The 23,980-nt window shown below is 46.4% G+C and overlaps 8 non-coding genes across 8 annotated transcripts in view; 3 read left to right on the top strand and 5 right to left on the bottom strand.

Moving 5' to 3' along the window:
• Window positions 1-1,908: 1,908 nt before the first annotated feature.
• On the top strand, window positions 1,909-1,981 carry Trnar-ucg. Its single transcript has one exon. It is a non-coding gene; the product is annotated as a tRNA-Arg (tRNA).
• A 5,500-nt stretch (window positions 1,982-7,481) lies between these two features.
• Window positions 7,482-7,563, bottom strand: Trnas-gcu. The gene has a single exon. It is a non-coding gene; the product is annotated as a tRNA-Ser (tRNA).
• Window positions 7,564-10,137: 2,574 nt separating this feature from the next.
• Trnaq-uug lies at window positions 10,138-10,209 on the bottom strand. The gene has a single exon. It is a non-coding gene; the product is annotated as a tRNA-Gln (tRNA).
• An 812-nt stretch (window positions 10,210-11,021) lies between these two features.
• Window positions 11,022-11,103, bottom strand: Trnas-uga. The gene has a single exon. It is a non-coding gene; the product is annotated as a tRNA-Ser (tRNA).
• Window positions 11,104-11,858: 755 nt separating this feature from the next.
• Window positions 11,859-11,929, bottom strand: Trnag-gcc. The gene has a single exon. It is a non-coding gene; the product is annotated as a tRNA-Gly (tRNA).
• A 5,955-nt stretch (window positions 11,930-17,884) lies between these two features.
• On the bottom strand, window positions 17,885-17,956 carry Trnaw-cca. The gene has a single exon. It is a non-coding gene; the product is annotated as a tRNA-Trp (tRNA).
• Window positions 17,957-21,841: 3,885 nt separating this feature from the next.
• On the top strand, window positions 21,842-21,914 carry Trnar-ucg. The gene has a single exon. It is a non-coding gene; the product is annotated as a tRNA-Arg (tRNA).
• A 2,028-nt stretch (window positions 21,915-23,942) lies between these two features.
• Window positions 23,943-23,980, top strand: part of Trnas-aga — an 82-nt gene continuing 44 nt past the window's right edge. Inside the window, exon 1 of the tRNA in view lies at window positions 23,943-23,980. This exon is cut by the window's right edge and continues 44 nt beyond it. This is a non-coding gene — a tRNA (tRNA-Ser).

Here is a 23,980-nt window from a genome sequence, read left to right as displayed (position 1 = left end):
TACAGTTGGCCCAAATAAATCAATTTATTTTTACACTTAAGGTCGTTTGAGAATCTGTTCCTCAGGGGTCACATGGGCTTGGGAGGAGCTCCTGGCTCCTTTCTTTTACCAGTTCCATCTATGTGAAGACAAGTCAAAGGTCTTGCTTGACTGTGGCTGGCTTCACTTGGGAGCATGAATGAGATGTTTCCTCTGAGTTGACCCTCCATTTGTAGACTGAACACTGGATCAAGTCCATCTGCTGGGGTCTCCATGGCCTCCCTGAACAAGAGGATGGGTGACTCACCAGTTGCAGGACATTTTGAGAGATGCTCCATAGTCCCCTGGAACTTAATTGACCTTGGAGGGCAAGGAGCAAAAAACTATCCTTTAAGTCCCTCTGACCAGATTAGTATAGGCCTCAAAGTATGGCTGTTAAGCATCCCACAAGGTTCATCCCACCTGTCTGGTACTTTTAATTACCATGTGCTGTGGCCCCTGGAATTGTTTTGTTGCTTTCAGCTTTGTTCTGTTGGTTTTCATTTGTATTTGTTTTTGTAGCAGAGTCTGTCTGACCTGGAACTGGCTATGGAGACCAGGCTGGCCTGGGACTGTTGACACAAAAGAGTAACTCTCACCTCAAAGGGGATAACAGATAATTTATTCTGGAGCCTGGGGACACAGATTCAGGCTTCCCCAGATTCCATATTCCAGAATGAAAGCAGTTCCATGTAGTTTTTATAGTAACAGAACAAAAGTCATAAATGAAGACGCTTAGCAAATACATTGGCAGACACAGCAGAAGAGACATCTCAGCTACAGGCTCCGGTGCTGGTCACGCTCAGTCTTTTGGTTGGTGGAAGCTGTTGGCCTGCTAAGTCAATACATTCCAAAAGGTTTAATCTGTTAGTCAGTCACAGGATGTTACATCAGAAACAACGGTGGGCAAGGAGTGGATATTTAGGGGGCTAGAGATGGTCCAAGGAAAATGATAATTAGGGTCTGGACCTGCAGCATTAAAAACTTCACAATCACTCAAGTTCTAATCACTTGATCAGCCTTTGGAGAAGAAAGTCCAGCTTGAAATTTGAAGATTTTTCTGGGAATTTCCATTCACAGAATTCACAGAGATTTGCCTGCCTTTGCCTCTTGAGGGCTGAAATTAAAGGCACGCTCCATTTTATAAAAAACTCATAAATTAGCCAAGCGTCATGGCGCCACATGGCTTTAATCCCAGCACTTGGGAGGCAGAGGCAGGTGAATCTCTGTGAGTTCAAGTCTTGCCAGGTCTACATGGTGAGTTCTAGGCCAGCTGGGACTACAGGGAGTCCCTGCCTCCAAAATAAATAAATTAATTAATTAAATATAAAAAATGATATTAGTTAAAAATGTTTGCTATCTCTATTGGGGGGTTCTTTGGTTCTTAGCATACGAAAACTAATCTAAAAATAGTATCGGCCCTGGGCTTTACACGCACAGGAAGCCCAAGGAAAATATTCTTTTTGAAGTACAGACATTACTGGGGCTTCGTTGCGATGTCTACCACGTAATAAAAATCAGAGAAAATACCTAAAGAACGGGGTTCGGGGAGGGCATTGCCATGCCTCGTCCCCTCAGCATCCGCAGGCATGGCAGGGGGAACGGCCGGTGCAGTTTCTTGGTCCGGGCAGACGCACCGGGGGCGTCAGCAGGACAGGGAAGCGACTGCGGAAACACAAACCCTTTTCTCTGCACGAATCAGCCGTGTGTTGCAATCCCGAAATACCACAAGGCCAGCCTTTCCTAAATCCAGTCCCCTGGCCTCAAATAATCCCGGTAACGTGAGGGCGCAGACGTCACCGCCTTCTGTGAAGGGTTTACAGCAAGAGCATACGCCAAACAGAAAGTTTGTTTTAGTTTTAAAGTTCCAGAGTAAAAGTAGGGGCGTGTGACCACGTGGCCTAACGGATAAGGCGTCTGACTTCGGATCAGAAGATTGAGGGTTCGAATCCCTTCGTGGTTAATTGTCCCTTTTCTAACCCAGCCCTACATAAAATTTCGTTTGCCAAGTCTACTTAAAAGAAAAATAAATCTGACCTTTTGTATTTTTCAAAAGTTATTTTTCCTTACTCCTGTTATTGAAAGGAAAGAAAGAGACCATCCTCGAAGGCTTAGAAGAACCATCCCTCACCCCCACCCCCAGTGATGGAATTCCAGGCCTGTAACACCACAGCTGTCAGAAATGGAAATTCTGGTCCACGAAGATAAAAACAGCCGGACTCGGAGTCTTTCCCCGTTTTCCTTTCTTTTCTTGCATAGACTGAAAAGTATAGAAAAGGGGAAAGTCTGCCCCAACCAGGAAAAGCCACGGAGGACAACGGAAAACTCAGGGCAGCCGTGGACATCCTGAGTCTTAAAGAGTCACTAGGGCCTAGAAATAGTTGCCAAATCCAGAACATAAAATATCCACACTCTGAGAAATGTGAGCCATACTGCTTCCGGGCTGGAACTCAGAAAATCATGTTCCGATGCTCTTTTAGAATGGATGGGGAAAAGACCTGAAGGAGGAGGGAGGGACGGAGGGACGGAGGGAGGGACGGAGGGACGGAGGGAGGGACGGAGGGACGGAGGGACGGAGAGAGGGACGGAGGGACGGAGGGAGGGAGACATGCCATAGTCATGTGATAGTACAGATGTGAGACACGGACACTAACAAATAGCAAAAAGTGGCCAAATGTTCCATGTTCTGTGTCCCCTCCCCGCCCCTCCATCTCCTATAAATCCAGCTTTGCTCAACTGAGGGCGTGTTTCTGTTGGCCTTTGGTCAGAGAAAACCAACAATCTAAATTTTAAAAATAAGAAAAGCCGGGCGTTGTGGCTCCCGCCTTTAATCCCAGCACTTGGGAGGCAGAGGCAGGCGGATCTTTGTAAGTTCAAGGCCAGCCTGGTCTACATGGGGAGTGCCAGGACAGCCGGGGCTAAAGGGAGGCCTTTTTTCAAAAAAACCAAAAAAAAAAAAAAAGTAATGCTAAAAAAGGAGAAACTTAGCATTCAGTCCAATGCTCAGAAAGAGCAGGACAGGGCTGTGGTGTGGCTCGGTGGTGGGGCACTTAGTTTAAAGAGGCCCTGGCTTCCATCTCCAGCACCCAAAGATCCTGTAAGCTCCTGGGTGCCTTGCTGTTCTTTGCCCAAATGAACTGGAAACTTCTGTTCCCAAGGAAATCTGCATGTGATGAGGTTTATCCACAACTTCCAAATTTTGGACGGTAACCAAGACAGCCACAACCAGGCCCTTGGAGCCTCCACGGAGACAGCCTCACTGCCCCACAGCTGACGCAGGCTTCAACCCAGCTGCCTGAGGGCATCAAAGGGCCACCAAATTCACTACCAACCGTTGTACCGTTTTGAGCTTTTTTTTTTCCCCTTGGCAATACTGGGGATCAAACCCAGGACTCAGCTCCTCCCATGCTAAGCAAGTACTCTTAAAGGTTGAATTACTAAATGATCACAAAATCAGAGTCCGCTAACTTGTAGCACTTTGCTTTTAGGCAACACTAAACCAGGTCAAGAGGAGGTGGGTTAAACATGTGAACACAATCTTTACATGACACAGTTGCAGCAATTTTTTTCCAACTTACTGTTTTTTATTAAGATTGTCGTATTTTCATTTATTTAGGGAACATTCAGGACCAAATGATTAAGTGCTCTTTAAAGGTGAGTGGAAAAAGTGTTCAGTTTTTATTTACTAGCTTTATTCATCTTTTCTGATGTTGGTAGAGCTGGGACTAAAGTCATGCACCACCATACCCAGCAACATTTCTATTTTTAAAATTTAATTTTATTACATTTATTCACTTATTGTGTAAGCACGTGTGTGTGTGCATGTGTGTGTGTGTGTTGTGTGTGTGTGTGTGTGTGTGTGTGTGTGTGTGTGTGTGTGTACTATGCTTTTGGGAGGCTGTTGGAGGGGGTTGTTTGGTTGGTTTGGTTTTTTGAGACAGTGTCTCCCTATGCCCCAGCTGGCCTGGAACTTGCTACAAAGACTTCGCCAGCCTTGATGATGGACAGATTTGCCTGCCTCTGCTTCCCAAGGGCTGGCATTAAAGGCATGTGCCTGCTTGCAGGTTGTTTTTGGTTTCTGTTTGTTTGTTTGTGTGTGTGTGTTGTTTTGTTTTGTTTTGTTTTGTTTTTGTTTGTCTTTTTGAGAGAGGGTCTCTCTGTAGCTCCAGTTGGCCTGGAACTCTCTATGTAGAACAGGCTGTCCTCAGACTCACAGAGATGCTCCTGCCTCTGCCTCCCAAGTGCTGGGATTAAAGGCATATTCCACCACACCCTTGTTTTGTTTTTTGAGACAGGATCACACCCTGTATCACTGACTGGCCTGGAACTTGCTATGTAGCCTAAGCTAGCCTGGAACTCACAGAGATCCCCCTGCCTCTGCCTCCTGAGTGCTGGAACTAAAGGGGTGCACCACCACACCCAGCATGCTTTGTACATTTTTACACAATGTTCACTTTGCACTTTTCTGTATATTATAAACTGTAATGGTCTGATGGTCCTTTAAGAATAACACAGGGTGTCCTGGCCATTCTCCTGGTACGTGTTTCCATTTACCGTAGTCATATATAAGCAGTGCTATCTTACATGTCCCTTCCAGCAGCCAAATCTCTTGCATGCCCTGTTTCTTTCTAGAAGTCACAGAGTCAGGCCTTCAAGCACTCTCTCGTTCATTAGATGTTGTCAGTCTTGACAGCGTCTTTCTGATCTGTACTATCAGTTTTATTTTGGGTAGCATTTCCTTCCTACTTTGGAAAAAACACACAGAATTAGCTGGGCACAGCAACACACAGCCCAGTTACTGCTGAGGCCAAGCCAGGAACTTGGCTTGAGAGAAGAGTTCAAGCCCAGCCTGGGCAACAGAATGAGACCTTTGAAATAAAATCATACAATGAAACCAGAATTGGAATCTATGAGTTACAGAGTACATTCAGGCTGGATTGGAACTGAAGGTGATTCTCTTGCCTCAGGATCCCAAATACTGGGATTACAGACATTAGTCATCAAGCAGGTTTCAAAGTTTCTGATATAAATTATCAGTCACTGTATTAGTCACTTTTCTGTTGCTGTGATAGAAACACCAACCCAAGCAATTTATAGAAGAGTTTATTTGAGCTTACAGTTCCAGGAGAATTACAGTCCATCATGGCAGGGAGGCATGGTGGCTGGAGGTGGCTGGAGCAGGAGCAGCAGAAGCTAAGCTCTCACATCATGACGCAGGCACAGGAAGCAAGAGAGGGACTGGTGAGCTGGCAAGGCTTAAGAACTCTCTAAGCCCACGTGCTTCCTCCAGGATAGCCACACCTTCTAAAACGTCCCAAAACAGCGCCACCATGTGGGGACAAAATGTCCAAACACTTGGAGCCTATGGGGGACATTTTCATTAAAACCACCACAGTCTCCCCGCCCAGTAATTCTAATTTACATTTTCTCCAAGTGTGAGGTTCACTTTTTAGCATACCAAATTCTATTTCACAAATAACTTCCTTTATTAGAAATTATTTAGGAGGCTGGAAAGATGACTTGTCAGTTAGGAGTGCATTGTCTCTTTGCATTGAAGAGAACCCAAATTCAGTTCCTAGAACACAGGTTGGGCAGCTCACAACTGCCTGTAGCTCCAGCTCTGGGGGATTTAACACCTGTGTCCTCCAAGGGCACCTGCACTGATATGCACATACCCACACAGAGGTGCACACACATGCACATAATTTAAAATAATAAAATCCTCTTAATAAGCGATTAAGGAATTGGACATCTTTCATAGTGGTAGAGCATTTGTCTGCTGATAGATGAAGGCCTGAGTTTGATCCCCAGCACTAAAAAGAAACAGAGAAAAGAGTTGTCCAGGCATGATTTGCTGTATCTGCTAAGCATTCAGCAGGGTAGCGTCTGATAGTAACAGGTGTGTTATGTTCCTCTTCTATCTCAGTGATGGATCTTCAGTACCTGACCCAAGCCTGGCAGGAAGCATCTGCTGTTCAGTCCTGTGCTGGATAGGTTTAGTGTCAAGTTGACACACCTGGGTAGAGGGAGCCTCAACTAGTGAATCGCCTCCATTGGACTGGCCTGTGGCCATGTCTGTGGGGCGTCTTCTTGATTGTTGAGTGATGAGGGCTGCCCCAGCCCACTGGGCAGGTGGGCCTGTGTTGTGTAAGAAAAACAGGTTGAGCTTGGGCCAGGGGAGAAAGCCAGTGAGCAGCGTTCCTCCATGGCCTGTGCTCCAGCTCCTGCCTCCAGGTTCCTGCCGTGAGTTCCTGCCTTGGGCTCCCTGATGAACTGTGACTCAGGAGATGAAAGTTGAATAAATCCTTTCCTCCTCAAGTTGGTAGTGGTCAGTGTGTTTTGTCTCAGCAATGGAGAAACAAACTAGGACAGATCCACAGCTGAAACGGCTGACGGCTGCTGCTGTTACCAGATTTCCTTCTGTTCTTGCATTGGGAAGAATCGTGACACAGAGTTGGAGCAAGCAAGGGTCATTAAAACTGAAAGTAGGTACAATCCCAAGAGCACAAAGAGCCTTCCAGAGGGAGAGCGGGATGGGTGGCCCACGGCCTGGGGTCTCGGGCTTACCCACCCCATCTCTCCTACTCTTCCATCCTTTCTTTACTTAGCAAGTTGAAATATCCTCCTTCCCCAGGTTTGCTCAGAAATGTTCTAAGAACTGTCTCTCTCCCTCCCTCCCTCTCTCCCTCGCTCCCTCTCTCTCCTCATCTCCAACTCTATCGCAGTCTCTCTTTAGGTTTTAGTTACATGGCCAGTTCACGTGTTCCTGATATCAGAAGGCTCTGGGACAGACCATGTCATCATGTTTTGAAGGATCCATGGTGCCTTCCAGTCTGAACTGTCACCTTCACCACATCAAGTGGGGCCAAGTTTGTAAACCATCTTGCAGCCACATATACACAAAACAAAACTCAAAAGTCAGAAGTGCCTCAGGTTTCCAGAGAACCTCAAAAGCCCAGTTGCAGCGCTGGAACGTCTTGGAAAGACTTTACCGATTTAAGCACCTGGTCTAAACCTCAGGTTTCTTATCTATAAAAGAGACAGTTTGTGGCTCTACTGGGGACACCATCTCTTCCTATATTTTGCTGTACAGTGAAAGCAGGTGAGCAGCTGGCTTTTATGGGTCTGTGATCTACAATTGAGATGTGAGTGGACCAAGAGAGAAGAGACTGGAAATGATTGAGATCTTCAGTTAAGACAGTGATGCCTTTTCTTCCAGGAAATTCATGGGGGGGGGGGCGCCATGGGGGGGGTCTTTGATCTGAATCTTGTAAAGGTATTTTGACAGAGGAGAGCATAAGCTTTACTTAGAAGGAACCTCATTCGGGAAGTGAGAGGGGAGGAGGGAAGGGGTGCTGTGTTCCTAAAAGGCTAGGATCTATCAGATAATGCTGGTAGCCAGTGAGGGGGAGGAGCGACGGTGAAGGACCTGCGGTGGGAGACAAAACGCAAAAAGAGTGGGTCGACGAGGATGGGATTCGAACCCACGCGTGCAGAGCACAATGGATTAGCAGTCCATCGCCTTAACCACTCGGCCACCTCGTCACTCTTAAAAGGGAGTTTGCCGAGTCATCCCTACAGGAGAATTGAGACGGGTCATCTGTTGCGTCTCCCTCGATTTCGTTGTTGTTGTTTGTTTCTTAATGTCATTTTCATCTCACAGTTTCACACTGTCAATGCTCTCTGCAAATGGCCCCCTTAGTTTGATTTAAAATTTTTAAAAAAGAGAGAAAGAACTGGGTGGGGTGGCACACGCCTTTAATCCCAGCACTCCCTTGGCAGAGGCAGGCGGATCTCTGGGAGATGGAGATCCTGTCTGCAAAAAGACGAAAACTAAAAATAGAAAATAAATAGAAGTTCGCCAAGGAGAGGGAGGGGAGGGGACCAGGGAAGAAAAACTTAAGACCACAGGGGAGAATCGAATCAGAAAAAGGAGCAAAGCACGAGGCTGATAGGAATGGCATTTGCACTCATTTTAAAAGCAGTTAGAGCTGGGCGTGGTGGCGCACGCCTTTAATCCCAGCACTTGGAAGACAGAGGCAGGCGGATCTCTGTGAGTTCAAGGCCAGCCTGGTCTACATAGTGAGTTCCAGGACAGCTGGGGCTACAGGGAGACCCTGTCTCAAAAAGACCCTCCCTAAAGAGCGGGGTTTTCTCTTGTCTTCATGGCCATTTTCGTTAATACTTTTGTTTATTATTATTATTATTATATTATTATTTTCATCATCATCCATTCCTGGTTGCTACTAAGTGGACACCTCAAATAAATGCCTGCTGTATGACATTAATTAATGCCTCTCAGACATAATCCTCACCTCAGCCGGGTGTGATAGTGAACACCTTTAACTCCAGCACTCAGGAGGCAGAAGCAGGTGGATCTCTGTGAGTTCCAGGCCAGCTGGGGCTACACAGAGACCCTGTCTCACAAAGACAGGCATAATAATAAGAATCCTCAACTCTGAGGAATTCAGGCGGGCTATAGATGAAGAGTTGCAATTTGCATTCAGCACAAATTGTGATTGATTCTAATGGTAGACCACAGAATGTGGACTTTGAGGTGCAGAATTGCAGGGCTGGGGGGGAAGGGGGGGTTAGGGTTTGTTTACACAAGTAAATGTGGCAAAACTGATCATTTGGCATTGCTATTCAATAGGTTACCTGTTTCTACAGCTTCCAACCAAAGACCAGCAGGTCCACACTCTCAGCAGGACAGACCTACTTTCCTTCTGTCACACCTGGAAAGAAAACATGTCCTGAGAAGGCTTGGAAGGCTCAGGGGGAAAGGGCTTTTGTGCCTGGACTGAGTGGTTTGGGGGAAGGTCAAAGAAAGAGGTTTAATTCTGGATTGAACACTATCAGATAATGTATTCACACACCTCATCTCTAAATTTCTGTTACTAATACCATGTGAAAAACAAAACCAAAAGTTAGTGTTTGGGTATCTGAGTATATTTATGTGGAAAGTAAGAACAGAACGAAGTCAAAGCTGCCAACAGTTGGTCTCTTAGTCGTCAGGAGACTCATGGTGACTGTTTTACAATCTGTGATGGGTCAAGGTTAGGAAATGTTCTTTGCTGTTTTGTCTTTTATACTTCATTTCATCGAAATCAAAAAAGTCAGTGTGCTGCACAGGCGATGGTGAGGTGCCTGTCGACCACAACGCCTTGCTGTGTCAGGTCCTGACGACACCCACGACTACCATCGAGCTCTGCACCAAGGAACGTGTTTCTCTTTGTCACCTGTACCCAGTATTATATTCTAAGAAATCATGTGTGCGTTTATCATAACATAATGAAACACAAAATAAATAAGAAAAGGGAGATGGTGGGGGCAGGACAGCTTTCCTTACCTAGAGGAAAGAGCAAGGAGCTAAGATTTGTTCACGGGATGAGGAAGCCTGAGTCTGAGGGTGTGTCCATGCATGCCAGACAAACTCCTAGTTTGTAAAACTAAGACTAAGGTCACCAAACCTGACATAGACCCACTGCGACTTGAAGTGCTAACCATTAAATAATGTGTCCCCTGAAGCTGGTAATTACTCAAAGGCTGCCACGCGCTTTTAATAATGTCCACCCATGAGCTCAGGTAACAGGGTCTCAAACAGTAGAAACCCTAAGTTCCACACAACTGTATCACTTGCAGCCCAAACCTCTCTGGGTCAGGAGAGTCTATACCCAAATAACAGATTTAATTAAAATAGCCTCCAGGAAAGACAGAAACTGAAATTTTGGAGATGGAGCACTTTGAACCAACTAGGTATGGCAAATGCTTCAGGGGAATCACAGGAGGTTGTGGAAGCAGGCGGCACGTGTTTCTGATTTCTGACTTCCCAAAGACAGGTTGACTCAGTTCCTGAATTCAGAGACTAGCATGATAGCCATTAAACAAGATGAACAAATAATCCTTACATGTGTGAAGACCTTCCTAATGCCATTACTGTGATTTCACTGGAAAACACATTTTGAAGAGGTTCCAATGAAGCTAAGCTGACTGGGAGGAAACCTTGAACCGTGAATACTCAGCACCCTGACCACACCAGTCATTTCCGTAACCAGAAATGAGTCTGAAAGGGAGGCCTGAAGAAGGCCGGTAGGTGTAAAGAAACTACAAAACCTCAGAAGGTCCCACCGAGATTTGAACTCGGATCGCTGGATTCAAAGTCCAGAGTGCTAACCATTACACCATGGGGCCGACGACGGTAAGCTTTTCTGCAGACTTTTGACAAAGAGAAGCGAGTATGCCTCGTTTTGGAATCTGGGTTGACAACAAAGTTATTCTATGGCCGGGCGGGTGCCGGAGTACAACTATGCCCTGCAAAATGAGATCCGAGCGTCTGCTGACTCCTAAACCTGGGCCTTGATGATTTGCTACCCCGAGAGTCTACAGGCGAAAGATCCAGAACCTGGAAATCTAAGCTATGGGAAATGCCAGAAAAAAATGAAAGATGCCAGGAACTTCGGAGGAAAAAAATGACCTTTTTGCTTCCGTAAATCTCTTGTTTCCTTCTTTTGTCCTTATCCGGATTTCACAATGAATTGTTTGTTCTTGGAATACCAATAAGAAATGTTACCGTGTTCCCTTTGCTCTGTCTTACGTTACGCCAACAGTAAGCGTATGCGTTAGGACGCGTAAGGGGTTTGGACAGCAACAGATTTCTTTTAAAATAGCTGTACCCAGAACCAGTTCTGTCTGGCATGTCCACGATGCAGTTCTGTCCTCCGCAGCGATAAGGAAGGCAGGGCAGCCTGGCGTGTCCGCTAGAAGCGTAGATTTCACAAGGTCAGGCTCCCAGAAGGGCAGAAGCTGCGGCGCGCGTGCGGGTGTGAAAGGCCGGCGAGGCGTGGGAACCCAGTGAAGAGACGGAAGTCCAGGTCAGGCACCAGCGTTCCGTGGACTCCGCTGGCATCCTCTTCAATTCAGAAGAAAAGGAACTTTTATAAAAGATAACCTTGTTTACTGGGCGTGGACGGCAGGAAGGGACCCTGGCCAAGAAAACACAACTGCGTAGTCGGCAGGATTCGAACCTGCGCGGGGAGACCCCAATGGATTTCAAGTCCATCGCCTTAACCACTCGGCCACGACTACGAAACTGCCTGAGCCACCGGGATTTATTCCCATGAGAAGTAGTACCTTCGGTGCAACGCCGCCCGGACCGAGACCTCAGCCGTGTAGCTCTGGGGCTGAGACCCGGGAGTGGACCCCAGGGAGCGCACGACCGGAAGCTGGCCTTCCTTTGTGATTACCTTTGAGAGTCTCTCCACCACCAGGTCCGGGACCAAAACTTGTGCTGGAGGCTGTGATCCCCCCTAACTGCGTGTTGCTCTAAGATCTGGACTCGCATCCAAAAGCTCCCACCGCCTAGCAGAGGATGGTTTACGATCCATCGACCTCTGCTGAGTTATGGGCCCAGCACGCCTCGGCTGCGCCACTCTGCTGGCGTGTGGCGCGGTGGCTTCAAGTATGTATTCAAAGACGTTTGGCGTTTGCCTGCTTAGGTCTGCTCTGTTCTCGCTTTCGATTTTCCCGTCTTTCCCCGACACTCTGCCTGGATCCACTCGACGCCTCCACACCACTGCTCTCCCCCTAAAACCGCAGAGCTTCCGAACTCTTCCCGGAAAACCGGTCAGCTGAGGGCAGAGGCCACTGGAGAGCCGGAACTGCCTCATGCTGGAAAACCTAGCGCTGCGCATGGCAAATGGAAAAAACCTTTGGATGTCCCGAAATCCGCAGACTTCGGGGGAGTCACAGTAACTATAAACCTTTGGACGTCCCGAAATCCGCAGACTTCGGGGGAGTCACAGTAACTATAAATTTTCCTGTGCGCGGAGGAAAAACTGTTGTGCATTGGCCGGGAATCGAACCCGGGCCTCCCGCGTGGCAGGCGAGAATTCTACCACTGAACCACCAATGCTCAGCTGTGAAAACAGCTGTGTTGTGCTTCTATATATAGCAATTTTTTCTGTAGTCCCTTTGTAGTACAAAGTTAGAAATATTTCCATCTAGAACTTTACAACAAAAAAAAAATCTAAAGTGAAATTTCTATCTCTGAGAATGCCTGTGAACTAAACGGAAGTTGGATACATAGCCATATAAGAGGAAAAAATGGCATTTTTGCTTCCATATAATTCTCACGGTGCACAACGCCTATAAACTTCCCACATAATACAGTTCTTTTTCTCTATACGTCTCCTACTTAAATGCCTGATAAAATCAAGTTCTGGAAATCTCTTATTCAAGAAGCAAATTCGTCTGAGTACTGTAGCAAGTCGCAGGTGTCTTCCGAGGCGAAGCACCAAATCGCCATGTCTTGGGACAGGCCTGGCTGTTACTCCCTTGTGAGCCATGTTTGAGAAGGCAAGGACTGTCGCTGAAGAGTTCTGAGAGCGGCGGCTCTCGGGACCCCTACAGCGCGCTTACACCCCTGTTTCTGGCCCTGGAGAGGATGGCCTCCCAGTTCTGGGTCACGGAGGCACTTTGGAACCAGAAGCCAAAATTACCTGGAAGTAAAAAGTAGGTTAGGACCCCAACAATCCCAATTTTTGAGGCCTTTTCAGTGGGTTTGGAGGAAAAAGGACTAATTTTTTTTTTAAGATTATGAAAATAGATTAGCTCTCCAAAACAAATAGATTATCTCTACGAAAAGAAGCTTGGGGCTTCGGTTTCAGGAAGGAAATGGACTCAGAATGCCTGGATAAAATAGGATGCAAGCCGGCAGGCTGGTCCTCTGGCCTGTCTTTCACTTAGAGCACTCTGCAGTGCACATCATGAAAAGGACCGATTTGGCAGCTGTGATTAGATGCTTTGGAAGACAGAAAAGGCGCGACGCTGCAGCAGCCAGTTAAGAGATTCTTCCTGGTCTGAAAAGAACTGAGCTGTAAACCAGCTATCTCTAAGTCCTAGATGCAGAAAAATACAGAGCTGGGAAGGATGTGAAATATCTCAAAACTTGATCAAGTTACACAATTTGTTCCTAAGTACTCATTAAGAAAGGCACAGTAAAGAGCCACAAAGGGAAAATAAAATGTTGTACATTAAAACCACTTAAAATAAAATTTTAAAAAGAAAAAGAGAAATCTAAAACATTTAAAAAAGCTGGGTGTGGTGGTTCACACCTGCAGTCTCAGCACTTGGGAGGCAGAGGCAGGTGGATTTCTGTGAGTTTGAGGGCCTGGTCTACATAACAAGTTTCAGGCCCAAAGGGGGACTAAAGCCTGCATCAGCATGCCTGGTTGACCTCGAACTCTTGATCCTTTTGCCTCCACCTCCCAAAACACTTAGTGTCTTTTTATTAATTTTTTTTCTGTATTTCCATCTTAACAATGGCAGAATTGTTTTTATTGTTTTTAAGATTTACTTTTATTTCTTATGAATGTTTTATCTGTATGCATGTGCATCGCATGCATGAAGTGTCTATGGTGGCCAAAAGAGGGTGTCAGATCCTCTGGAACTGGAGTTACAGGTGGTCATGAGCCACCATGCAGGTGCTGGGAACTGAACCTCAATCTCCTGCAAGAACAGCAAATGGTCTTAAGCACTGAACCATCTCTCCAGCACCAAAACGCAGTGTTTTTAAACAACAAAAATTACCTCAAAGCTTTTCTGTGTCAGAAACTGAGGAGGGAGTTACCTAGGTAGAGAATCTCTCCTAAGGATTCAGGATGTTGAGACCATGTGGTCAACTGACCACTTCCCTGAGCTAAAGAATTTCTCCCCCAAGCGCCTTCACTTGACTCTTGGATAGAAAGCTCAGTTACTGGACACACTGACCAGCCGCCTCATGCTCCGACCACCACACCTTCCCCACCGTGATAGACTGATCCCAGGAACTCTGAGCCAGAATGAACCCTTCCTCCCTTAAATTGTTTTTCATCTGGTACAAGAAAAGTATACCTCCACTCCAAAAGGACTCATGTCTTAACATGTCTCCTATTTCAAACAAAAGCCTATTTTCTGGTCTGATTCCTTTGTGATAAGAGGCTTTGGATTGTGACACCACGGAAACGATATATTGGCATCTACATTAGACAGAACAGAGCATTTCCTTGTCGAATATTGGAGTCAGTAATGTGGTTATACTGTATCCCTGTCAAACATTCTCAGTAGAAGTCACACTGGAGTCAGGGTGGGGAATGAGATACAAATGCAGAGCTGAGCTCAAAAACAACTTGATAGGGTGCAGGAGTATATGCACAGCAAATCTAACAGTGGCGAATCACGTGTGATTAGAATAAAAATGAGAGACGGGCTGGAGAGATGGCTCGGGGGTTAAGAGCATGTGCTGTTTCTGCAGAGGACCAGGTTCAGTTCAGCACCCAAAGAGCCCTGATCCCGGCAAAACACTCATACATGTAAAATAAAAATAAATAAAATATTTTAAAAAAATAAAATAGCCGGGCGTGGTGGTGCGCGCCTTTAATCCCAGCACTTGGAAGGCAGAGGCAGGTGTATCTTTGTGAGTTCAAGGCCAGCTTGGTCTACATAGCAAGTTCCAGGCTAGCTTGGGCTACAGGGAGACCCTGTCTCCAGAAAAAAAAAAAAAAAAAAAGAATAATTCAAAATGTTATTTCTTAGTTTGTAAGGGACTCTATAGCTTTTCAAAGCGAGAATCTTAGGATGGGCCTGGTAGTATATTCCTGTTACCTAAGCATTTAGAAAGTAGAGGCAGACAATCAGAAGCTCACCCCTGTCCCGACCCGTGAGACAGTCAGCGTGGGTATCTGGAGGGAGGAGAGGGGACGGAAAGGGACAAGAGATGTGAAGAATGGAGAGAAGACAGGCTTTCTGATCAAGTCTCATTTAATGAACATCTACACAAAGTTTTTATAGTGAGAAGAGGGGGAAGTTGGCAGGGACAAATCCATTGAAGTAGAGCAATTCAATTAACAGAATGATTATCACAATAACACCACACCAATTGATCACAGAGTAAATTCCATAGTAACACCACAATTCTATATAGCAAGTTATAAATCAATTAAGAGGTTACACTTGTGTGATTACAGAGTAATACCAAAGTTTCTTAGCAATTACATGAGAAAATGAGGGAGTCTCTCAAGTGTTAAGTGCCCAGGTTAGAACAACATGTTTGTGAGAGGCTTTCAAGTATAGTCATCTGGTTAATCTCAAACCAGGCCAGCCTTGATGTCAGAAAAACAGCTTTGCCAGGAATCAGGTCTTGCTATTTCCTGGGGTAGGGGCCTACAGCTCCCGACACACCCCCAACTACCTAACAAGCTTATGGCTAGCCTGGGCTACATGAGACCCTGTCTCAGCTTCTCTTCCCCACAAATGTCTAGACTCTTCATAGCCATGGGTCCTGCCATTTTGATCCTGGTCGTGAGGTTCCCCAGAGTGACTTAGTATGAGAAGAGGGTCCAGGCACCCCAACACTGACAGGATTTCCTTGCTGACCACACTTTAGTGAGGCTTACCCCAGTACTCCTGGCATTTAGGCCTCAACCTTGGGCTGTCTAGCCCAACTTTAGTAAAAATCGCACCAAGCCAGGCCAAGCCTGACACCTACTCACCCTCCTTGGAGCACTTTTCCAGCCCTGCCCTGGCCCACCCACTCTCTATGAATCCCAGCCGTCCTTGCAGTCATTTGGAGCTGAGCTCAGCTGCATACCACAGTCTCTTTCTCTAATGTAGCCACCTAAGTCTGTCCTGCCATTTTTAACAGCATCAGAGGAAGAAAGCAGAAATGAGTGGAGGGAAAGGCCATCCAAGTTATGATAAACCCTAGTGCTCATGTTTATTTTCTTTTTATTAAAAATTTATTTTATTGTTCTAATTGTGTGTGTATATATGTGTCTCTCTATGTGAGTGCATGTATGCTTGTGTGTGTTTGTGTGTGTGCGCGCGCGCGCGCGTGCACGCGCACTTATGTGAGTGCAGTACCCTTGGAGCCCAAAGGCGTCAGACCCCCTGGAACTGGAGTTAAAAGTAGGTGAACTACCTGATGTGGGTGATGGGAACTGAACTTGGGTCCTCTGTAAGAATAAAGGCTGTTAACCGCTAAGCCCTCCGAGTTTTGTGAGGATTTTTTTTTTCAGATTTATTTATGTGTATCTGTGTGTATGTATGCTACTTGTGTGGGGAGTGCCCACTGAGTTCAGAAGAGAGCATTGAATCCCCTGGAGCTGTAGTTAAAGGCAGTTGTGAGCTGCCCAACCTAGGTGCTGGGAAACAATATCTGGTACTGTGGAAGAGCAGTATGCACTCTTAAGAAATATTTTATTCTTTCTGTATGAGTGTTTGCCTACATGATGCAAGTGCACCAGATAGGTCTCCTGGAACTGGAGTTACATTGCAGATGGCTGTGAGCTGCCATGTGGGTGCTGGAAGCTGAACTCAGGTCCTCTGTAAGTGCAACAAGTTCTCCCACTGCTGAGTCATCTCTCCAGCCTCCAAGTTTATTTTTCAGATGTTATTCTGCATCATGTTGCAAAAATATGACAGTAACAACTGAAATATCGCTCTGCCAATTTCTTAGAGAAACCAGGTTTTCTGTCATTTTATACGTATGTCCACAAACCTTTATTTACCTAGACTGAAGATCAATATGTAGATTCTTCCATCTGCTTCCCACCCACCCCTTGCTATTTAATCAAGCAGCTCCCTGTTTGGAACCTGGCCTTCCTAGCTCGGAGTACTACCTAACTCTTAGCCACTGTGACCAGTGACCACCTGCCCAAGATTGGGCCTGTAAACACGCTGTCACAGAGGTAGGAGGGGCTCCCCAGTCTGCATCTCCCCGAGCATCTGCACGCAGTGAAAGGCAGCTATGGGAGCCTTTTCAGTGTCTCACCACCGGAAAGGTGCCCCGCTCACACTCCTGTAAGCAACTGTCTTAATTACCTTCTCTTTTGCTATGACAAAACACTCTGAACCAATACCAACTTGGGGAGGAAAGGGTTTATTTGGTTTCCAAACAGTCCATCATAGGGAAGTCAAGGCAGGAACCTGGAGCACAGACCATGGAGGAATGCTGCTTACTGGCTTGCTCCCCTGTCCCCTGCTCAACCCGATTTCTTATACAACACAGGCCCACCATTCCCAGGGGTGGCACTGCCACAGGGGGCTGGGCCCTCCCACATCTCTCAACAATCAAGAAGATGCCCCACAGATATGACCATAGGCCAGTCCAGTGGAGACGATTCCTCAGTTGAGGCTCCCTCTATGCAGGTGTGTCAAATTGACACTAAAGCAATCCAGCACAGCAACTTTAATGAAAATTTGAGTCACACACACACACACACACACACACACACACACACACACACACATACACCAAAAAAAAAACAAAACATAAAAGTAGAAGAAGGCTGTTGGGATCAGCAGGAGTGAGAGGGGGACAGAGAGGATGATGAGGGGGGATATGGCCAAATACATTATATACATGTATGGAAATATAATGAAATCATTATTGTGTCTAATTAGTATATACTAATAAAATCATTTTATAAAATTAAGGGAACTCCTCAGGCATCCAGCAACAGTGTGTAGCTGTTGTCAAGGTCGCCCCTGACATTTTCTGCTCAGTTCTTGTTCTCTGGGCTGCCAGGTCAGCATGGCACCATTGGGCTACACCCCCAGCCCCTGTTACCTTTCCAACAGCACTGAGCAGTGTGTAGTTCATCTTCCTACTTGCATAGTTCCTCCAAAATTGTTCGAGTCCTTCTGTGCTAGGCACTAGGGGTACAGTTTCTAAGACACAGAACTTTCCAGCACTCCCTGATGCACTTCAACAGACAGAAGCAAGAGAAAAGCTGAACCACACCGCGCTGACAAGCCAGAGGAAGAGACGACCCCTGAGTTACAGCTGGGGTGAGGGTAATTCAATTACCCCTCATTTACCGACTCTCACTGACCCCGACGTGATTTGAACACGCAACCTTCTGATCTGGAGTCAGACGCGCTACCGTTGCGCCACGAGGTCACGAGCGCAGAGCTCTTTCTCTCCGAATTGAGGATCTTTAATGACCTTCCCGGAGCTAAACTGTCTCATTCCTGTTGACCCGCCCCACAGTTCACAGCTTCAGGTGATGCGGAAAGGAATCCCCCCCATTCACCGTCAACACCCCAAACCCTAAGCGCTTGCTTTTTACTTGCAGCGTCTCACTTGCTAAAATTTTCCCGTTTTCAGAAAAGCCGTGAATATATGGAGCTCAGATTCGCAGTGAAAGAGAACCGAGAAGCATCCCCTTCCTGGACCAGACTTCCAGCTTCGCCAGGACCCGCGTGTGTCTCGCTACCCAAGCTGCTATGCGCCGCCATGCCTCAGCCTGTGCGCAAGGAAGGATCTTTGGAACCCAAGGCCTCGCCTCCTGGACAGAACCTACCAACTATCTAGTACCTGTTGGGGACTCCTGCTGTTTTGGGTTGTCGTCTTTCCATGTCCCGATAGCCGCATGCCGGCTCGGAGCGAATGGAAGGACCCCCTTTCTCAGCGGGGCGCCTCCCTACTCTCTTCCTGACTCATCTTTGAAGTAGCCGTCACAGATACATGGCCTCTGGCATAGGAACTGCCAGGTTTTCCTGTGTGATAATCAGGCAATGTCTGGCAGCCTGGTGGAAGCCCACCACCACATGTAAATGGGGCATCCTACAAAGCACCTATCAACTAAGGCTTTTGCCACTGCCTTCACACTATAAATATCCTGGTTTCCCCTAATTAATCGGAGCTGAATCACTAAGACCTGGAGCTGAGCTGAGTCACTGAATAAAGGAGCGGTACTGCATCCTGTGTCTTACTGCCTAAGATTCAGTCTCTCCGGAGGGGGCTGTCCCTTCGTAAACAACGACTCGAAGACCCTGCTTTCGCCGTTCCCGCACCTCCCCACGTGATCCTGCGGCCGTAGGATCTCGAACCTAGAGGGAGTGCTAGGTGGCTTGGAACGGAACACGCCTGGAAGCCAGCATCCAGTAGCCGCCGAGACCCTCAGCAACACAGCGCGCGGGACCCTCCCCAGCGGCACGCGAGAGACAGGCGCCAGCCAGCAGCTGGCGCTCTGCGAAACCCGCGCGCCCATAAGTACCCATAGGGTACACACGGGCCACCGTTAACAGCAGTGATTCCCCCCAAAAGCTAATGTGTGATGGTGATGGTGGTGATCTCTTAACTTCCATGTTTCAGCCCCGTGGTTCTCAGAAATTCTCTCTAGGATCAGTAGCAGCGAGGATTATCATCATCACCACCATCACAATCACCACCACCACGACCATCACCACCACCACCACCATCAGCATCAGAAGCATCACCATCACCACCATCACTATCACCATCACTACACTGCAATCACCACCACCACCACCACCACCATCACCACCATCAGCATCACCATCATCATCATCACTATCACCATCACTACATCACAATCACCACCACCATCAGCATCACCATCATTACCATCACTATCACCACCATCATCACCATTATCACCATCATCACCATCACTATCACCATCACTACATCACAATCACCACCATCACCACCATCATCACCATCACTATCACCACCATCATCATCATCACAATCACCACCAGCATCCCCATCATGATCACCATCACTACATCACAATCACTACCATCACCATCACCGCCATCACCACCACCACCATCAGCATCGCCACCATCACAACCATCACCATCACTACCATCACACCATCCACCATCCCGACATCACTACCATCATAGTCACCACCGTCAGCATCACCACATCACCATCACCATTATAATCATCATCGTTGCTATTACTACTACAAGGGCTTGGGAGGAGTTGTTTTATTTTTCTTGTTTATTTTTCAAAAAGTAGCAAAGGACTGCTCAGAGGAGAGGGAACAGCTAAAAACAGATCAGCTAAGAAAGCTGTAGAGAGCAGAGATCACTTGAACTACAGCCCCCAAGAGCTGTGGGGTTTTTGAGACAGGGCCTTGCCTGGGATTTGCAGCCAGCCTCCTGCTCAGCTCATCGGATTTGGGGTTTACAAACCAGAGGCCCCACCCTCCAACCCCCATCTTGCATCAGAGAGCTGAAAAAGGCAAAGTTTCCACCACACCTGCTGCTGAATCAAAAACAGAATCAAAAAGTGTGTTTCAGCCAAACTGCCGGTGGCTGTGCTGCAGGGAAAGTGGGATGCGGAGGAGCAGACCAGACACCCACATTTTGCTCCAGTTTGGGTACAACTTCCTGGCTTTCTTTTCTCTGTTTCATTTGTTTGTTTTAGGGTGTGTATGGGGGGGGGTCTCATGTAGCCCAGGCTTGGTCAAACTCAAGTTCCTGATCCTCCTGCCTGCAGCTCCAGACTGCTGGAATTGCCAGCCTGGGCCACCACAGGGATGCTGTAGCAACACAGGGACGACTTGAGCCGACCGTGTTCGGGACAAGCTTCCGGGCGCTACCTGCTTCTACTTGCTTTTCATTGATCCCGCACAGCTCTGGTGGGAAGGTTAGGGTAACAGTTGAAGTAGTTTGACCCATTCATCTTTTCTCACGCCACAGCCCAGGATTATCCTCAAATCCTATCCCTGAGAAGCCAGATTTGAGACTCTGTCTCCTATCTGCACAGGAGAGCAGGCTCTTGCAAAGAGTCACTGGTCAAAAACACAGCTAAGAAAAGCAGCTTCCAATTTGAGGCCAGCTGGGGGTCCACAGTGAGTTTCAGGCCAGCCCAGGCTACAATGTGAACGTGTGAAACCCTGTCTGGAAAGAGAAACAAAAAGGGGGGGAGGCACTATGACGACGACAGAGGGAAAAGGAGGGGACAGGGAGAGGGAAGGGAGAGGGGGAAGGGAGGAGGGGAGGAGATCAGTCTTGAGGACGGAGAAGGGCAACTAAGTAGTGTCAGCTGGGACTGATGCAGGAGTCCTGCCAGCAGCAGTGTGCGACAGACAGACATTTCTTTCTGGTTTTGTTTGATCAGTTTTTTTTAATTTTTAATGGGTTTTTTTTCTTTTTCTTTTTTAAAAATACCACAACAGATCTTCTGCCTCACAGTTTTGATGACCACAAGCCCCAGATAAAGGAGTTTCTTCCTGAGGCCTCTCTTGGCTCTCTAACCATGTGGTCTTTCTTCTGTGGGCCAGTGTCCTAACTTCCTCTTCTTAGGAAGCTAGTTCTCACCCACAGACGTCATTTTACATTAACACCTCTTTAAAGACCCTATCTGCCAGTACAGTTGCTCTGGGGAGCTGGAGGCTGGGGCTTGCACACAGATGTGGGGGACTTGGAGGAAGGTTCACGATGAATCACTCACAGGCCCTTGCAGATGGGTCCAGTGCTGTCAGCGCCTGCGTTTATGACTGCTGGGTGGGAACAGGAGCTCGAGGTGTTAAGTCCAGTGGCCCCTTGGCTTTTCCAGTCCTACCTCGGGTGCAGGTTTCCCAGGGCTGACATGTCAAAGTCGCTCCTCCATCAACCTTCCAGGGTATGAAATTTCTGGTCTACACTCTAGACTTTCTTTTATCCTGTTTGAGTTTACGTCTTAGTTCTGTTTGAGTCGGATCTGTGCACTGCACAAAGAGAATTCTTGTCTTGGAAGCTCGGCCGGCGGCGATGCCTCCCCGGGTGTGTCGATCAATACCTCCCTCCAGCTAGTTCTAAGCGGAGCCGTTTCCCTCGGGTGGCCATTTATTCCTGCTTCCCGTCGAACGATAAAGCAAACTATCATTGATAATTGAAGCAACAGATTCCTATTCTGGGTAGTCCGGTGGAAACATATTGAAAGTATTTCACCGATTAGTTTACAATAACATCACTAGCATTTACAAAGCACAAAGGAGAGACAAATTGCTTTCATCTCCAAAGGGGAAGTTTGGTGGACGGGGACCACGTGGCCTAATGGATAAGGCGTCTGACTTCGGATCAGAAGATTGAGGGTTCGAATCCCTTCGTGGTTGGCTAAGAAGCTATTTTATGTCATCTAACAGATATTGTCCATCTTTCAAAGTTATTAGGACATCTGACCACCGCCTCCTGATAAGAAGTTAGAAGAGATGATCAAAGATACTTATCCCAAATCTAATTACCTAAGTCAAGGAGGTCTAGAGGCCTAGTCTTAGGGTAGGAAACAGATATCAAAAGGGAAAAGTGAGCCACATCCAGCATGTGGAAACTCTGAAACAGAACTGACCTTGACTTTTAGAAAAGTCATCAGAACAAAAAACAAAAAGTCTGGGACTGTTCTAAGCTAGAAAAGACTGAAGAGGCATTACAGTCAAATGCAATGAACCAGTGGTGACTGGATCCCAATTAGAAAAACTGATAGACCCAACATGTATAAACCCAGCACTCTGGAGGCAGAGGCAGGAGGATCATCACAAGTTTGAAACTAGCTTTGTCTACACAGAGGGGTCCAGACCAGCAAGGATCATTGAGTAAAATCCTGTTGAGAGAGAGAGAGAGAGAGAGAGAGAGAGAACAGGAGAGGAGGAGGAGGGAGAACAAGGACTGAATGTATTAGATACTTTTAAAGAATTGCTACATTTTCTTTAGCAGCACAATGGCTTCTTGATTATATTAATGTGTGTTTGTTTAGGAAATGTGCACTCAACTATTTAGGCCATTCGTCTGCAAAGCAGTTTCATATTATTTAGCAGAAAAAAAGTAGGTAAAACTAATGCAATAGGATGTTTGTTGTTGACTCGGTAATGATTATACAGATAATTCCCTGTTTTAATTTAATATTGGGAAAAAATTATAATAAAAATAATAAAAATTTGGCTAAGTATGATAGCACACATCTGTAATCCTAGTCTATCCACGATGATACACTGTACCTCTCAATTTAAATGTTTACTTATGTAATTGTTTGTACTAAAAATTCTTCAAAGTCATACCCATATTTTTCCTTTTTTAGATTTCTTTGAAACAGGGTCTCACTATGAAGCTTGGGCTGGCCTCTCTGTTCCCAAGGCTAGCTTCCAACTCAGAGTGATCCTCTTGCCTCAGCTTCCCAGACGCTGGGATTACAGACATGCACCACCACGCCTGGAAGGATGGAGTAGAGGTGGGGAGAGTTGTTCGTGTGATGCGCATGAATATGCAAGAAGAAATTACTAGGACAACTGGATATTCTGGATCCTGGCAAGAGGTCTGAGCTGAGAATGATGTTCTATCCAACCCCTACTTTCTCACTAATGCCTACACACATGCAGACAGGACTGTGGTGATGGTAATGCCATTTCAGAAATGTGGGGGGTTCATGGGGTTTTGTCCTGGCTTTGGGGATGGTCATTGTATGTATTTCTAAACTGTTATCCACAGAATATTAGATACAGTTGTTCTTTAGATGAGAGAAAATCCCTTAGAATGAAGCAGATTCAGCCATCAAAAATATTTCCTAGCGTCCTACTTTACTCAGAAATATTTCTGGTAGTTAAAATTTTTACAGATGTATGAAGCAAGAGACATTCTTCCCTATAGAACACTTTGATGTAATTTTAAAATGCTAATTTTTATTAGCATTTTTTAATAGCATGATTATATTGAAAAAGTTTATAGCTTGGAAGAGGAAAGACAGCAAAATTCACATCACAGCAACAGTGAGAAATTTCACAGTATTGTATTGTTTATTTAAAGGCTCATTTTAATAGCAGTTAATATTTATTAAGCCTTACAGGAACTGGACTAGATAGTTGTAGACACAGATCTCTAAAGAACTTCTCAAAATGGTTACTGAGGATAAATTTCCTGTGAGACAAAACGTGCGATGATGTTTAAAGTCACTGGAACTGACTCGTTTTCTAGAAAAGACCTGGACAGCACTTTCGGATAACCACAAACGTGTTTGGCATTAGATTGGGTGGGTTATTGTCCAACTCGGTGTATAAGATATAAAGTTGATCATTATTAAATCCTCAGTAAAGAGTGCGGACAATCCGTGATATATGTTAGATGTAGGACGCAGAAACAATCTGCAGCTACCTGTAGTCGTGGCCGAGTGGTTAAGGCGATGGACTAGAAA

Source organism: Nannospalax galili, unplaced genomic scaffold (assembly GCF_000622305.1).
Source record: "Nannospalax galili isolate Female #2095 unplaced genomic scaffold, S.galili_v1.0 scaffold456, whole genome shotgun sequence".
In the NCBI taxonomy this organism is placed as follows: Eukaryota; Metazoa; Chordata; class Mammalia; order Rodentia; family Spalacidae; genus Nannospalax; species Nannospalax galili.
This window is presented reverse-complemented; position numbering and strand designations above follow the sequence as displayed.